The sequence below is a fragment of the Eleutherodactylus coqui genome, chromosome 1, assembly GCF_035609145.1.
Source record: "Eleutherodactylus coqui strain aEleCoq1 chromosome 1, aEleCoq1.hap1, whole genome shotgun sequence".
NCBI classification, from domain to species: Eukaryota; Metazoa; Chordata; class Amphibia; order Anura; family Eleutherodactylidae; genus Eleutherodactylus; species Eleutherodactylus coqui.
In genome coordinates, this window is record NC_089837.1 from 303,395,666 (window position 1) to 303,413,463 (window position 17,798).

Sequence of the window (17,798 nt, forward strand, 5' to 3'; positions counted from 1 at the left end):
CGTGTGAAGGAGCCCTCAGGGTTGCTGCACACTGGCGAGAGCGATATTGAGATGTGATTGACGCCCCGATATCGCTCTCGCAATCCATCTGAAGCCCTGGATGCGAGGTGTTTTTGCAGGGAAACAGCCTCCCATCCCTGCAGGGCTGAAGGAATCTCCTGCCATGTCTAAGTGGCAGGGGACTTCCCGTGGCGAGGATTTTCAGGAGGGACTTGAAATATGAGCCCCCCTCCCCCCTGAAAATAATCCATGACCGTTGAGAAAAAAAAACACTAATACATCACCTGGGAAGTGCTGTCATCTCTGGCGCGTCTTCTTGCAGGTCCCAGAACTCCTCTTCTCCTTCTCTTCCGGCAGGGGATTTTAAAAAACCCTCCCCCTGAAAGCGCTGTCTCTGGTAGGCTGAGCACTGTGACCATTCATTGAATGAGCGCTGCCTCTGATTGGTCACAGTGCTCAGCCAATATTCAACTTGTGACCCCTTTACTTTTCCTATTTAGGACCTAATGAATGGTCCTGCCAAATTTCATGTGTTCGACACCAAAAAGTTAGAGAATTAGTGGCGAGTCAGTTAAGGAGTGAGGGCTTTCACCTTTATGTATATAGATTTCTCTTCCTAGCACTGTGCATGGGGACACTCTTTAACTGATACTGTTCACTGAACAATCACTGCATTAGGCTGCATTCACACGAACGTATATCAGCTCGGTTTTCACGCCGAGCCGATATACGTCGTCCTCATCTGCAGGGGGGGGGGGGGGATGGAAGAGCCAGGAGCAGGAACTGAGCTCCCGCCCCCTCTCTGCCTCCTCTCCGCCCCTCTGCACTATTTGCAATGAAAGGGGGTGGGGCTAAGTTCCGATAATTAGCCCTGCCCCACCTCTCCCTATTGCAAATACTGCAGAGGGGCGGAGAGGAGGCAGAGAGGGGGCGGGAGCTCAGTTCCTGCTCCTGGCTCTTCCACCCCCCCCCCCCCCCTGCAATCACAGCTATCAGACATCAGGGAACAGATTCCACAAGATAGCAAGCATCCTTCATATTTCCTGCCGCAGCAGCTCAGACAGTTGGTGCAAGTTTTATGGATATATGGAAAGAGATCTCACAGCCCTTCCCTGCATATCCCAAACATGTTCAATAGGGTTATATTCTGGTGAATTTGGATGCCAAGGCAGTGTTGAGAATTCATTGTTGTGTTCCTCCAATCACTCCCTAGTCTTCCAATGACATGGAAGTGTTGTCCTTTGGAACAAGGTGGAAGCTGGGTCCTGAGGGCAAAAGGCGGGTGATTGATGCCTGATGGTATAGAGCGAAGTCTGGAAGCCGGGACACGAGCGTGTAGGGCGATAGTCTGAAACTGGGGCCTGAGGGCAGAGAGTAGAGGCCTGAAGATGGGGCCTAAAATTGAGACCTGAGGGCAGTAGTTGGAATCTGGGCCTGGGGCCGAACCTTGGAGCGCCTGAACATGGCATCTTATTCCCCTCTCTCTATGGACACTTAGCACAAACTGTATATGTATGGAGGAGTTGGGAGGAATAGCTATTAGCTGAATGAGTGCTTGGCCCTCAGTTATGTAAGGGTGCTCACATACCTTAGTAGCAGAATAGCTAATATTCTATTAGATTGTAAGCTTGTGGAAGAGTTTCTATTGCATAGGAGCTTAGGAGCAGGTTGTATTTGTCTATTTCTGTACATTTATATATACTGCAATATGCAGCATGACAGATTAGATCCTGGGTGATAGCCGATTGCCATATCTGGGGTCAGGAAGAAATTGTTTTTCCCCCCTGAGATAGAACTCTCTGGAGATTGTTACCTTCCTTTGAATCTTTGTGTCTGGCGGCTCTCATCATAGGACATTGGTGGTCTGGTCAGAAGGACCGCAGCAAGTTCTGTGGTCTCCACCGGTCCTAACCTGAGCGTCACTGTGGTCAGTGTGTAATTTATTAAAGGGACAGTAATATTTAATTACAATGTTACTTATTGCTATTCTAATAAAATAATATTCTATACATATACATCGTGGTGTTTGTCTTGATTTCTCCTTACACAGCAACCATGATGAGAGTGATCGCTGCTGCTCAATATTCCAGAAGTAGACTTATCTTACATATAATAAAGTGTATCATCTGCCAAAGATACGGCGTCACCTGCTGCAGGGCAGGAACTATAGGGGCTTCATATAGAGAGCAGAGAACATATAACTCCACCTATAGTGATATCATAATATCTGCTCCTATCCCCAGTTACAAGTGTTACAGGGGTTCCATTTCTGATGGAGGTGATAACATTGTCTGTGTCCTTATGTCTACACAACAGACTACCTGAGAAAGGCTGAAGACTGTGACAAGTAGAGCAACTGAGTACAGAACACATAAGGGGTCTTGTATGAAAATAGGATACAGACTAAAGAGGTGTCATTCACAGGGGTACAAAAAGTAGCCATGGTGACTCGATAAAACATGAAAGGGGCCTCCACTGAGCAATAACTAGTATCAGCAAATAATGGCCCACATTTACTAAGGATGCTTTTACACGAACAAATAGAGCTCCTACCTACTAGCGATAGGTTTTCTTGCGATGCGAGAGTGAGTGAAAATGCGTGATTATGTAACCAATGATTTTCAATGGTTTCATTCTCATTTGTGATGTTTTCACTCAAGCCTCACAGTGCTAAAAAAAATCTGCGCAATCGCCCATTGTTTTCAATATGGCTGGTGCAGCAGCACCAGACTTATTGAAAACATAGTGAGTACATTGATTTCCCCTGACACAGCTGTGTCATCTCCTGCTACAGCTGTCTCCTCATCCTGCTACAGCTGTCACAGCTATAGCAGAGATCCGCAATGCTATCCCATTGCTTTCAATGGGGCCGGCGATGCTGCCGCCCCATTGAAAGCAATAGGTTTCAGGCAAACCCTGCAACGATGATTTTCCAGGAAGGGCTTGAAATATAAGCCCATCCCTGAAAATCACCCCCAGCTGTAAAAATAAATACATTTTACACACCTAGAAGAGCCTCCAGAAAGCGCTGTCTCTGATTGGCTGAGAGCTGTCACCAATGAGAGGCAGCGCCCACCCGACATTAAATGGCTGCTGAACGCTGCCTGTGATTGGTCACAGCGCTCAGCCAATCACAAGCAGCGCTCAGCCAATAATTGAATTCAGCAACAACGATGTATAAATAAAAGAGTTATGATTTTTTAAAAGGGGGAAGGAAAAACCGAAAAAGGGGAAAAAAAGGCCATGTCCTTAAGGGGTTAATTGTGGTTCAAAACTGCAACAAAAAATATTAGCCTAAGTTTAATTTCACATGGACGAATACAATATCGGTCTGGGAAACTCAGCCTAATATTACACTCGCCAACGTGCGATATCCCTACCGATGCGAAGTGTTTTTATGTTAAAACCAACTTGCATCACTCCTTTTCTCTTAACAGTAATCTGAAGGGAAGGCAATCATTCTTGTTTTCCAGTTGATACAGCGATTATGAGTAGATACCCAGGAGATCCCAAGAATAACTGGAAATTTAAGGGGCGAGATGAGTTGGTAGCTGATTGTTTCTTGATGGTCGGGTTTCATGCAGAGCTCCAGTTTGATTGTATTCCGTGTGACAGGTCCCAAGGATAAGGGTGACCCATCCATGGTTTCCATATTAATCGGTATGGGTTTCAGCCTGGTGGCAATGTTTTTGTCAAGGGCGAATTTTAAGTGCATGAAACCTCCTCCTACTCCTGAATCCAACATTACTGAGCACTGCGTCTTCTGATTACCCATTAAGGGCGCCCACCCACTGGCGTTTTTTTTTCCCTGCGAAATTCGCAGCATTTTTTTTCTCCTGGGGTCTATGGGACTTGTAATGTTAAAATCGCGATCGCGCAAAATCGCAATTTACCGCGAATCGCTGTAAATTGCGATTTTGCGCGATCGCGATTTTAACATTACAAGTCCCATAGACCCCAGGAGAAAAAAAATGCTGCGAATTTCGCAGGGAAAAAAAAACACCAGTGGGTGGGCGCCCTAAGATTTCTATTGGGAGGACAAAGTGGTGGAGTGGGGGAAGGGTTTTCACACTGTCTTGAACTACCAGTGCAAAGTTGTGTTTGGTGACAACCCCTGGATTGGTCGTGGTCTTGACGTTGGCTAGAGCGAGAGTCCTTTGAGACTTATTTGGACAGTTTAGGGCATAATGTCCAGAGCTCCAACAGTAAAGGCACAGATTTTCAGCACGGTGCCTTTTTGTTCAGTGGTAGAGAGGGGTTAAGGATTTCGTCAACCTGCATCGGTTCTGGTGCAGCTTCAGTCTTCAACTGGGGACTCAAAGTGAATTGACTGAAGGGGTAAGGGGTGTTGGTGCCCAAACCCCGCAGTCTCTCTTTTTTTGTTGCTCAGAAAGTCTCTGGTCAATTTGAATGCACAGTTGGATAAAATCTTCTAGGTTATCAGGGGTCTCCACTCTTGCAAGTTCATCCTTTACCCACTCATATAAACCCTGACAAAATTGGCTCTGTTATGTGGCTGAGTTCCACGTAGTATCATTCGTCTAGCGCCGAAATTCTGCCATGTACTTTGCAACAGAACATCGTCGATGCCGTTGGTTATGTAACCTCCCTTCAGCCATAGCATAATGGTTCGGATGCATGAAGCATGAATCAGGAGCCTTCCACTTATCAACTAGAAGTGACTATGGGCTATACAGGTTGGTTGAGGATACGCTCTAACTAAAAAGTACAATGACGTTGTGCCTGTCCAACCTGGGAAACAAAGTCGTAAACAATATGAAGTGTAGCTGGCATAACTAGTCTGTGGTTTTGCTTCCATTGGTACCGCGCTTTGCCAAACGCAGATGCTCAGTGGATAGAACGTTTCAAGATAGGGAAAACCCTAGATAACCCCTAGAATAATCCACGGCGAGCAAAGTATAAATAAACTGTTTTCATGTGATAGAAATCTTGCTTGTAGTTTCTGCTTTTGCATACTGCAATAGGAAGGGGGGGGGGGGGGTGCCAGTCCTGGAGGTACTGCAATACCAGGTCAATGCACGGAGTGGACAGAGCAAGCTCTTTTTCCAGCTTCCTATTCTAAAAATCTATTTAATATATGGTCCGCAGATAGGGGACGTATCCGTTAAGAACAGATACTATACTTGATCTTAGAGAAAAGGCCAAGAAGTGATAACCAGAAAAGGTCTCGCCTGGAACCAGGCCTTCCAACCGCGCCTTCTACTTGTTGATGCAATAAGCCCTGATAGGCTTCTGCAGTCACCCACAATGTTGTGCTGCAGTTTGAAGATCTGCATAGCTCCACCTTGTTAAACGCCCCTTATTGTTCCTCTTGCCCCACGCATTCTGCCTATTTTTAAAATCACACATATTTGGTATCTCCGTATCTGTAACAACCCGTACAATAAATTGAGCACACTATTTATCCTAACGTAAAAGAAAAGCTAAAAAAACATAGGCAAAATGTTTATTTACTTCTTTTTGCTTCCCAAAAGCTGCAATAAAAGTGATCTAAAAACGCAAGTACCCCAAAAGTGTACCAATAAAATTTACAGCTTCTCACACAAAAAGCAAGCCCTCACAGAGCTCCGTCTATGGAAAATTTAAAAAAATTAAAGGACTTTGAATGCAGCCATATAGAAAAAAAATTGATTTCCAAAAAAAGAATTTTTATTGGGGAAAAGGGGAAAAACAAACAAAAAAATGTTGGTATTGTCATAATGGAACTGCAGAAAAAAGGTACCATTCCATTTATTCTGCGTGATTTAGGGCGCATTCAGATGACTCTATATCGGCTGCGTAGTCACGTCGGCCGATATATGGTGTCTCTCGCTGCAGGGGGAGGAGGCTGGAAAAGCCGGGAGCAGTGCTCTGAGCTCCCACCCCCTCTCTGCCTCCTCTCCACCCCCCTGCACTATTTTCAATGAGGAGAGCCTGGATGGGGGCAGAGCTAATTCCCGGAACTTAGCCCCACCCCGTTCCGCCTCCTTTCATTGCAAATAGTGCAGAGGGGCGGAGAGGGGGTGAAGAGGAGACAGAGAGGGACGGGAGCTCAGAGCACTGCTCCTGGCTCTTCCAGACTCCTCCCCCTGCAGAGAGAGATGCCGTATATTGGCCGGCGTGAATACCCAGCTGATATACGGTCGTCTGAATGCACCCTAAGGCTGTAAAAAGAAAAAAACAATAACAAATAATGGCAGAATTTATGTGTTTTTCTCCCTGCTCTCAAAATAAATTAATAAAAGTTTTACAATATAGTATATGTGCCCAAAAAATGGTACCAATAAGAACTACAGCTTGCCACGCAAAAATGAAGCCCTCAAACAACCATGTCGAGGGAAAAATAAAAAAGTAATGACTTTTTAAAAGTGGAGTCGAAAATCCACAAAAAATCGTTGTGTCCCTATGCCCAAAATAGGCAATGTCTTTAAGGGGTTAATGTGCAAAATCCGCATGCTAAAAAGACCAATGCGTTTTTGCATGGATCCGCATGATGTAAATTCGCTTGCAAATTTTGCCAATTGACGGCTAAATCCGTGTGTGGATCCACGGCAAAAACTGCAGCAGAATAGCTGTTGGTTTCTACTGCAGTTTTACATGCAAATTTCAGGTGGAATCTGCCATGTGAACATATCCTTATTGTCCCCTCATCTCCCCACGTGTCACATTATTACCGTCCCCTCATCTCCCCATGTGTCACATTATTACCGTCCCCTCATCTCCCCACGTGTCGCATTATTACCGTCCCCTCATCTCCCCACGTGTCGCATTATTACCGTCCCCTCATCTCCCCAGGTGTCGCATTATTACCGTCCCCTCATCTCCCCATGTGTCACATTATTACCGTCCCCTCATCTCCCCACGTGTCACATTATTACCGTCCCCTCATCTCCCCACGTGTCACATTATTACCCTCCCCTCATCTCCCCATGTGTCACCTTATTACCGTCCCCTCATCTCCCCAGGTGTCACCTTATTACCGTCCCCTCATCTCCCCAGGTGTCACATTATTACCGTCCCCTCATCTCCCCACGTGTCACATTATTACCGTCCCCTCATCTCCCCATGTGTCACATTCATTACCGTCTCTTCATCTCCCCACGTGTCACATTATTACCATCCCCTCATCTCCCCACGTGTCACATTATTACCGTCCCCTCATCTCCCCACGTGTCACATTATTACTGTCCCCAGACAGAAGATACGCCCATGTGAATGAGGCCCCGCTATCAGGACAGTCTGTATCCCGACAGGCCACTCACATTCACATGGGCGAGAAAACCGTGCAAGATGTGTGCATTACAAGGCACATAACACTCACACGAAAATACAGCCTATTATTTGTACCGCTGTGTTTATATGGGAGATTCTTCTCCCGCAGCGATGTTGTGAGATAAGTAATAGCATGGTCTATATTTGTGCGACTCACACACGATAATCGAATATGCAGGTGTGCGGTCCCCCTGTGCCCATATGTATTCCTGGAATGTCCATGTGCTGGGCAATGCGAGTCATGCCTAAGAATGTCAGACGCGACACACTGTCACCAATGTGAATGCACCCTAAAGCATCAGATCACCACACCTCTTCTCCCCGGGTTCCGTCACATTGTTAGTGCAAGACAACCGCCTGGCACAAAAGCCGGTTGGTGGAGTAGCGAGTGGATGTTTTACAGAAAGAGAGGATGCTGTGCGGATACAGACTGTCCTGACAGTGGGTGATAGACATCACTCAGGAGGTGTGGGGGCACTATTACTTTTGGGGCCACGAATAGTGGCACTGATACTATTGGGGCCACTGCATGGGGCACTGTTTCTATTAGGGCAACCAATGCTGGCACTGTTACTATTGGGACAACCAATGGTGGCACTGTTACTATTAGGGCAACCAATGCTGGCACTGTTACTATTGGGACAACCAATGGTGGCACTGTTACTATTAGGGCCACTGCAAGGGGTCACTGTTACTATTGGGACAACCAATGGTGGCACTGTTACTATGAGGGCCACTGCAAGGGGTCACTGTTACTATTGGAAAGATTTAGATTTAAGCAATTTTTGCTTGTGTAAATATATGCAGCATATTTGTGAAACTGAAATGTGTTTACACCCATTTAAACGAGCCCTGGGGGTATATGCCCATGGATGTATAGAAAGTTGTGCCTGAGATTCTAAAGCAGAACTTGGACAAGTGGTGAGAAAAGATAAGTAGCACATTCTTTGCACAAATATAGCCTGCACTAAAAATTTTAACTTTTGGGCTTTTTGCACCCCATTCCACACTTTAAGGCTGCATTCACAAGAACGTATATCGGCTCGGTTTTCACGCCGAGGCGATATACGTCGTCCTCATCTGCAGGGGGGGGGAGGATGGAAGAGCCAGGAGCAGGAACTGAGCTCCCGCCCCCTCTCTGCCTCCTCTCCGCCCCTCTGCACTATTTGCAATGGGGAGAGGCGGGAAGGGGCATGGCTAATTCATGGAACCTAGCCCCGCCCCCGCTCGTGAAAACCGAGCCGATATACGTTCTTGTGAATGCAGCCTTAGAAAGGTTGGGGACACCCAATATATTTAGTAGAGTTTACACCAGAGAACATAGCTAGTAAAGATTTCTTCTTCTGGCACATGATCAGCCCAAGACACATGTATAAAGCGACATACACTTAATGCCACAGGACATAAAGTTACATTAGTGGTTGCAATTACTGGTCCTAATAAATCAGCTCCATTGTGTTTGAACACAGAAGAAAACCGTGTTCTGTCCCAGTCCAGCACGGAGAGGGTCCTGGAGCCGATTTGGGAAGAGTTGGGAGGATCCCCAGCCCTCTTTCAATCCAATGAAATACACCTGCTGCTCTGACTGACCAGGTGAGAAGAGCTGACTCTTTCTATCCTGATGAGTCTGTGCTGCTAGTATGACCCTGCTAGCACAGAGGAGTACTAGTGAGTGATGGCTGTAAGACTGGAGCAGACAAGAGGGGTAAGACCAGTGCATAGACTGCTGATGGGGCTGTGCTGCTAGTATGACCCTGCTAGCACGGAGGAGTACTAGTGAGTGATGCCTGTAAGACCAGGGCAAAGGCTGCTAATGGGGCTTTCCTGCTACCCTGTTTCCCCCCAAAATAAGACAGTGTTTTATATTAATTTTACTCCCAAAGATGTGCTAGGTCTTTTTTTCAGGGGATGTCTTATTTTTCCTTGAAGAATTCGCATTTATTGTTGAACAAAAAAACCCAAAACATTTATTATATACTGTACAGTAGTTCTAATCACAAACCAGCATAACCAGACAAACTGTGAATCCTATCAAGCATTTCTTGCTACCATTATTTCCATGTACAACAATCTAGGGTACCTTTACCGATCCGGATATTTATGAACACAAAGCAAGATTTATCCAATGACAGTCATGTCATCATCTTCTGGAACATCATCATAACAATCCAAACCCTGTATTTCCTGGTAAATTTCTTGTGACTCCATTTCTTTCAGAATCATTAGCCCAAATCTCTCATGTCTAGCAATAGCACTGTCCTTAAATGAGTACTTCTTGTCTTGCCTGACTCACACACAGGGCCACAAGAAATAAGGGCTGTAAAGTACCTGCCTCCCACACACTGTAGATCACCCACAGCAGTTCCTGGACCACTTGTACAGCAGGGACGGTATTGCAGCTTCCGGGCACCAGGGGGAGCTCATCACAGCAGACTCGCACAGCAGGGACAGAGCTAGGTCTTACTTTCAAGGGAGGCCTTATATTCAGCACTTTAGAAACCCCTCTACTAGGTCGTATCTTCAGGGAAACACGGTAGTGTGACCCTGCTAGCACAGAGGAGTACTAGTGAGTGATGTTTGTGAGACCGGAGCAGACGAGGGGTAAGACCAGGACAGAAGCCGCTGATGGGTCTGTGCTGCTAGTATGACCCTGCTAGCACGGAGGAGTACTAGTGAGTGATGCCTATAAGACTGGATCAGACAAGAGGGGTAAGACGAGGGGATAGACTGCTGATGAGGCTGTGCTACTAGTATGACCCTGCTAGCACGGAGGAGTACTAGTGAGTGATACTTGTAAGACGGGAGCAGACAAGAGGGGTAAGAACAGTGCATAGACTGCTGATGGGGCTGTGCTGCTAGTATGAACACAGGAGGTTTTTGGGCTGCTGGGATGAGTTGGCTACTTATGTTTCTGTGAGAAATGTCCCCTTCGTAAATGGTATAATATACTGTCATATTAAGGCCCAATGTCCACGGGTGTATTTGATTTGCCACTCGGGTGTTTTTCAAGCCACCCATAGGGATGCATTAGCGTCCGCAGAACAGTAAAAAGCATGTGGATGTGATTTTTTTTTTTTTTTTTTTTTTTTCTTCAGGCGTGGAAGAAATTGCAGCATGCTTCATTTTCCTGCAGATCCCATAGGGACGGCTTGTATTGAAGTCAATGGAAGCCGTCCGATCCACGGCACACCCGCAGCTCTCACTGTGGACATGCCGTGGATCCGCGGAAAAGCAGGAGATTTTAAAACAAAAAGACAGCGCTGTACATGAGCCGGGCACATTGGCCAACGCTCCCGGATGCATGCTCTGTGCTGCTGAAAGAAGATGCAGCCAGCACAGAGGAGACCCACGCTGGTTCCGGAGAGGTAAGAAACTGTCTTTTAATGTCCATGGCCGCAGGCACGGCTGGATTCTGCTGCGGGATTCAACAGTGGAATCCGTGCGTGCAAGTGGACATTAGGCCTAAGAACGTATCACTAGTCACAAAGATTAAAACAGGCAAGTCACTGAAAAATGCCATATATTTATTGATACAGGAGGGCAGGCATGTGCATCACCTATCCCTCAGCACGCAGACAGCCAAATGAGGGGGCAAATTACACCTGTGGAGGACACCAATGAGACAGCCTCATTTGGCACTTTGGCTGTCTCCATGCTGAAGGATAGGTGGTGTACATGCCTGCCCTCCTGTATCAGTAAGTATATGGCCGTTTTCAGTGATCTTTTATCTGTTTTTAGATTTCCCTTTCATTGATACTTTACTTGTATTAGTGTAGGGACCAACAATAAGCCTGGGTTCACGCAGGGCGGATTTGCTGCGGTTTTGCCACGGATTGCCGTTACATATCCGCACTGTGGCAAAACCGCTCCGTTTGCAGTGCAATGCAGCACAAATGAGTTTTGCAAAAAACTGTTCTCACAGGGTGGGTTTTTTCCGCACAGCCGCAGTGCGGAAATGCAACTGCGGCGCGGTTTTCAAAGATGCAGCATGTCCATTATTCTGTCTTTTCCGCAACGCTTTTTTGTCCATAGACCTCTATGGACGCAGCAAAATCCGCACCAAAATACGCGGTAAAAGGAAAAAACTCTGCAGAAAAAAACGCTTGCGGATTTTTCCGCAAGCCAAAATTAACCTTTGAAGCGGTTTTGCTGCAGAAGCATTTCTTCTGTGGCAAAATCGCAACGGAAAAACCGCGGCAAAACCACAGCACATTACTGGCTTGTGAGCTCGTATTTTGGCCAAAATATCATCTAATACCTTGCATTTATTAGTAGAGTGCAGTGCGGCTTTTAAATGCCAGTAGAGCCAGGGGTGACGGGTGAAATGTGGTTCACCTTTGGGATTTAGATATGGCATCACTAATAGGTTGCTGGCCTGCATGGTGCACAACATGTACCAGAATGTCTGACACCCTGTATTTACTACTATATGTAGGTATATACACTAAGCCGCCACACCACATCAGGACCGTCTGCACACGACTGGATTTGCATTGCGGAATTCGAAGCGGGCATCTGTCTTCAGAGTCTGCAGCAAATATCTTCCATAGCATGCTATGGAAAAGGGATTCTTCCTGCACACAAGCGGAAGTCAACTGCAATTTTCCACTCATGGAGGAAAAATCGCAGCATGCTGTATTTTTGAGCAGATTCCGCTCGGACAGCTTCCATTAAAGTCAAAGGAAGCCGTTCAACATGCGAAAAAGTCGCGTCATCGCCTTGTGACGGCGCAGGAATATCTGTACTGCGCATATCTAACTGCGAGTCACACTGGAAAAATGAATTTAATTTATTCTATTTTATGCCAGTAATTGGCATCATTTATGGTGTAAATGTGAAATTCTGGTGCATGGATGGGCACTCAAAATGTGGCATATCTATTAATGGGCCTCTTAATAAATTTGGAGCGTCCTGCGCCAAGGCTTGGAACAAATTCTAGTATTAGTAAATTCTCCACTTGACTTTATTGTCATAGCAACATAGCTGTGTGATGTGGAAGCTTTATGGCTTTGCTTGGAATGAGTTGGTAGTAAAACCAGCAGTTGCACTCCTTCTTGTTTTAATTTTCTGAAATTGTACAGTATTAGGCTGCCTGCAGATGGCCGCCTCGGATCTCGCAGCGAGAATTCTCGCAGCGGGATGCGGTCCCGTGCCCCTGCAAAGCCCTGCGGCTCACCCGCTCCTGGCTTCTTCTCTCTGCTGGCTGCCGGCTAGTCAGCGCATGCGCAGAGAGGAGCTGGCCCGTCACCACTGACATTTCTGAGACCTGCACAGAAATAGAGCATGCCGCGATTTGTTTTTTCACGTGTGTTTTCACGTGCACAAATCACGGCCGTCTGCCTAGGAATGCGTTTTCTAGTGCAATCCTATGGATGCAGCCACGGGCGGAAATTCTGCGGGAAATCTCACAGCGAAATTTCTGCCCATGTGCAGGGGGCCTAAGTGCTAACTTTATTCTGCAGGGTAAGATTACTCCGATTCCATATATTTAATTTTTGTTGAAATATTTTCGTATGTGAATACGGACCAAAATAACACATACTGCGTTTTTTTTCACGCACTTAAAAAACATGTCTAAATACACCAATGTAAAGTAATGGTGTTGTATGCTGTCCGGATTACATCCGTTAAACAATAATGAACGTAATATGAATGAAAACACGCCCGCATGAATGCGGCCCTGTCAGGACAGTTTGTATCCCGACCAGCACGCTGTCTCTCTGTTAGGCTAGTTTCACACAGGAGAGAGCGATATCGCCCTTGCCATCCATGTGAAAGCCCCAGTGATGCAAGGCGTTTTCATGTGATGAAGGGAATCCCCCACCGCAGCTGTCGCTGCCACGGCAGGGGATCGCATAGTTCTCCCATTGCTTCCAATGAAGCTGTGGCTGGTGCTGCCGCCGCCGGCCCCGTTGATGCAGATGTTCAGTATCGCAAGATGATAGAACATGCTGCGATGTGTTGCCCGCAGGAAAGATCACTCATGTGTATGACCCCATTCAAATCAATGACGTTCATATTTGTTTGAGATTTGTGTCTTGCAAAGCACAAATCTCGCACGATTTTCTCGGCCGTGTGAAACCGGCTTTAGGTTGCATTCACATAGGCATAAAAATCATGCGACTTGTGTGCATTACAAGACGCACAAAACTCGCACGAAAATACAGCCCATTATTTGTAATAGGTGTATTTATATGGGAGATTCTTCTTCCACAGCGATGCTGTGAGATGATAAATCACAGCATGGTCTAGGTTCATGCAAGTCTCACAAAATATAGAATATGTGCGGTCCCCTGTGTGCCCATATACGGTCCTGGAATGTCCGTGTGCTGGGCAATGCAAGTCGCATCTGACATTCTCGCTGTCATCAATGTGATTGCACCCTAAAGCATCAGATCACACCCCCCCCCCCCCCCCCCAGGCTCCATCACATTGTTCATGCAAGACAACCGTCTGCCACAGAAGCCGGTTGGTGGGGGAGCGAGTGGATGCTTTACAGAAAGAGAGCGTGCTACCCAGATACAGACTGTCCTGACAGTGGGTGACAGACATCACTCAGGAAGTGTTGGGGCACTATTACTATGGGGCCAATAAGGGGGGCACTATAACTATTGGGGCCATTAAGGGGGGCACTGTTAGGCACTATTACTATAGGGACCACTAAGGGGGGGCACTGTTACTATTGGGACCACTAAGGGGGGTACTGTTACTATAGGGACCACTAAGGGGGGGCACTGTTACTATTGGGACCACTAAGGGGGGTACTGTTACTATTGGGACCACTAAGGGGGGTACTGTTACTATAGGGACCACTAAGGGGGGCACTGTTACTATTGGAGCCACTAAGGGGGGCACTGTTACTATAGGGATCACTAAGGGGGGGCACTATTACTATTGCAGCCACTCCAGAAAGAATGGCCACTCTGCACAAGAACTTGCTGAATTTTGGGCCTGTACAGAGTGGCCATTCCCCCTGGAGATAACGGATTGCGGGGTCGTGTCTCCTTATGCCTGACACATAAACAGAAGGAGGAAACTTGTTATATGGATGCACAAATTTCTCAATCCTCATGTAGGTGTCAGTTCATGATCCAGAAAGTCAGATAAACACTTGCTGTGAGCAGATAGAAATTCATACTATAATATATGCTATATAGCAAATCTGTCAGACTAAGGGCTTGTACACACGCAGTGAATAGAACCCATTGATGTCCTATCATGGTGCACATTATGCAACCTAGGAACTCATTGAAATGAATGCAGGAAACCTCCATTATTGCAAATATAAGGAAGTATAAAGGACATTTCCATTGGCCCAACTGCATTTTATTTTGTGTGTGCAAATAACAATAAGGCCTCACGTCCACGGGCAAAATTGAGTTGCAAAATCCGCATGGGTCACCCGCGCAGATGATCCGCAGCTCAATAAGCCCATAGACTATCAATGGGCATCCGCAGGTATTTAAATACCTGCAGATGTCATTTTTTTCCCTTATATGCGGGTCGCACGCTGGAAAAAAAATACAGCATGCTCCATCTTTCAGCGGATCCCGCAGGGATGGCTTCCATTGAAGTCAATGTTAGCCGTCCGGAATGCGGCACGCTCACAGCTAACACTGCGGATGTGCCGCAGATCCGCTGGAAAGCGGGAGATTTTCTTTCAAAAAAGGCACTGCGCATGTGCGCAGCACGTCTGCTGAGCTCATCCGCTGTGCAGAAGAAAGGAGATCCGTCCGCGAAGGAGGAGACCCGCGCCGCATCCAGACAGGTGAGTAAATGTATTTCCCCTCGTCATTCTGACAGCATACACCTGTTGGGACAGGAAGCGGAAAAACACAAAAGGTAACTCCCACCACCGGCTCACCAGTGTCTTCCTGTCCCTACAGGACAGTCCAAGCGGGGCCTCCAGGTGGGCGGGGCCTCGCTTAAAGGGGGCGTGTCGGTGCCAAATTTGAAGTTTAAAAGGCTGGATTCCCCTGCATCTCTCCTGTCTGCACCTTTACTGAAGATGTCAGCCAGAGAGGACGCTGAGAGCAGCCTGCTGGTGAGTAGACCTCCTTTGGATATGGTACCGGTGGGGAGGAAGGAGAGACAAATTATCAAGGTGCTGGAAGTTCCTTTTGCTGTCTCCGTCTCTTAGGACAGAGATGCGCAAAAGGTTAGAGAGGCCAAAAAGCGAGTGCGCAAATGTCCGGTCTGCTTGCGGCGGCTAGAAGAGGGCCACACCAAGCCACTATGTGCGGACTGTACGGAGAAAGTGGTCCATGAAGAGGGCTCCTCTGCCATGACGGACATCCGATCCATGATTCGCGAGGAAATTGAAGCCTCTCTCTCCTCTTTCTCTTCCGCCCCCTATGAAAAGGGCGAGGCGGACACACATAGAGGAGTCTGACTCTGAGGAAGGACTCCTAGAAGATTCTCCCTCAGAATCCATGCCACCAATGGAAGATGTAAGGAAATACTTCTCATCGGCGGACCTGGGTCAGCTGTTAAACGCGGTCCGACGCACCATGCAGGTGGAGGAAGAGGTGCCGCAGCAGCCATCCTTTCAAGATAACCTGTTCCGGGGGTTCCTACCGCAACAAAAACCGTCATTCCCGGTTAATGACATTTTAAAACAGTTGATCCTGACGGAATGAAAGCAGGCAGAACAAAAATTTTTCCTGTCCAAAGAATTTAAGGATCGAATGGTCTTCACACCAGAAGATATCGAGTTCCTGTAAACCGTCCCTAAGGTGGTCTCAAAGAATGCAGCCCTCCCCTTTGAGGACATTTCCCAACTGCGGGATCCACTAGATACCAAAGTGGATGCAGCGATGAAAAAGGCCTGGGAGATGGCGGCCCTGACCGTTAAAGCTAACATCACGAACACATCTGTGGCAAGGTCTATGACGGTCTGGTTGGACCAATTTCAGACGCTGATCTCTCAGAGGGGCTCTAGGGAAGACCTCTCCAACTGCCTTCCCCTCCTCCAACAAGCAACCGGCTTTCTGGCAGACGCCTCTATGGAGTCGGTGAGGTTTGGGGCCCGTTCAGCAGCCCTCTCTAACACAGCCAGGCGGGCCGTCTGGGTTAAGGCTTGGACAGGGCATAACGCATCAAAGAACAGGCTCTGTTCCCTGCCCTTCCAGGGACATAGAATCTTTGGGCCTTCCTTGGATACCCTCCTGGAGAAGGCATCGGATAAAAGCCAGGGACTACCAACGGAGAAGTCCTTCAAGCGGCCTTCCTCCTCCTACCCTTTATTCCCTCTAGAACATACAAGGGAAAAGGGAAAACTGAACGCTGGTCCTATCCCAAAGAAGGAAAGGGTGAGAATCCGCCCGCCAAGACCCTGCAAGTAGGGGGTAGGCTGATAGGGTTCGCCCTTAAATGGAATGAGGTGACCTCCAATCCCTGGGCCTTACGCCTAGTCTCGGAAAGCTATAAAATTTAATTTTCCTCCTCTCCTCCCCGGAGGTTCGTGGCCCTCCAGTTGGGGGTGCAGGAGCTGTTGTCCCTAGGGGCCATCACTCGGGTTCCCACAGAAGAACGGTTCAAGGGGTGCTACTCCCCCTTGTTTCTCGTTAAAAAAACCAACAGGTCTTAATTTGAAATTCCTAAATAAATCTATCTCATATCAAAGGTTTAAAATGGAATTGGTTCGGTCAGCAATCCCCTTAATCGCACCAGATAGCGTCATGGCCACCGTGGACTTAAAGGACGTCTACTACCATGTCCCTATACACACAGATTTCCAGCAGTTTCTGCGATTTGCCCTGGTGATTGATGGGTCAGTCTCTCACTTCCAGTTTACGTGCCTGCCGTTCAGGATTTCCTCTCCCTCAGGAGAGGCATGAGGGTCCTCGGCCTCATGACATCCTGCATCGGGGTAGTCCCTTGGGCCCAATTACATTGTAGAACCCTCCAGAACTTCATCCTGAGCAACTGGGATAAATCACCCGCTACCCTGGATCAGATAGTCGTCCTTCCCCACAAGATAAAGTCCTCCTTGGAGTGGTGGATGTCCATTACCAACCTTGCCAGAGCCACGGTTTGGTACCCCGCATCCCCAGTATCCATCTTTACCGACGCAAGTGCAACTGGCTGGGGGGCCCACTTAGGCTGTCATTATGTCCAAGGGGGCTGGAACCGGGAGGAAGCTACTCAGTCCTCCAACTACAAAGTACTTTGCGCTGTCTGGAAGGCCATTCGGGGCCTCGAGACAGAGATCAGGGGTAGACACATTAAGATCTTTTCGGATAATGTAACAACTGTGTCCCTCATTCGCCACCAGGGATCCACGCGGAACCCCCGAATCCAAGACTTGGTGGTGAAAGTTCTCGGGTGGATAGAGCAGCGGACACCTTCCGTCACAGCGTTCCACGTAAGGGGCCTAGAGAACTCCATGGCAGACCATCTCAGCCGCAGGAAGATAGATCCGGGGGAGTGGACTCTACATCCACACGCATTCCAGCTAATTATAGAAAGATGGGGGACACCAAAGGTGGACTTGTTCGCCTCTCGGGAGAACACCAAGTGTCCCT

At 47.5% G+C, this 17,798-nt stretch overlaps 1 pseudogene; it reads right to left on the reverse strand.

Annotated features, from left to right (window-relative positions):
- Nucleotides 1-4,994: 4,994 nt before the first annotated feature.
- LOC136593609 (U2 spliceosomal RNA) lies at nt 4,995-5,174 on the reverse strand (annotated as a pseudogene).
- Nucleotides 5,175-17,798: the final 12,624 nt, after the last annotated feature.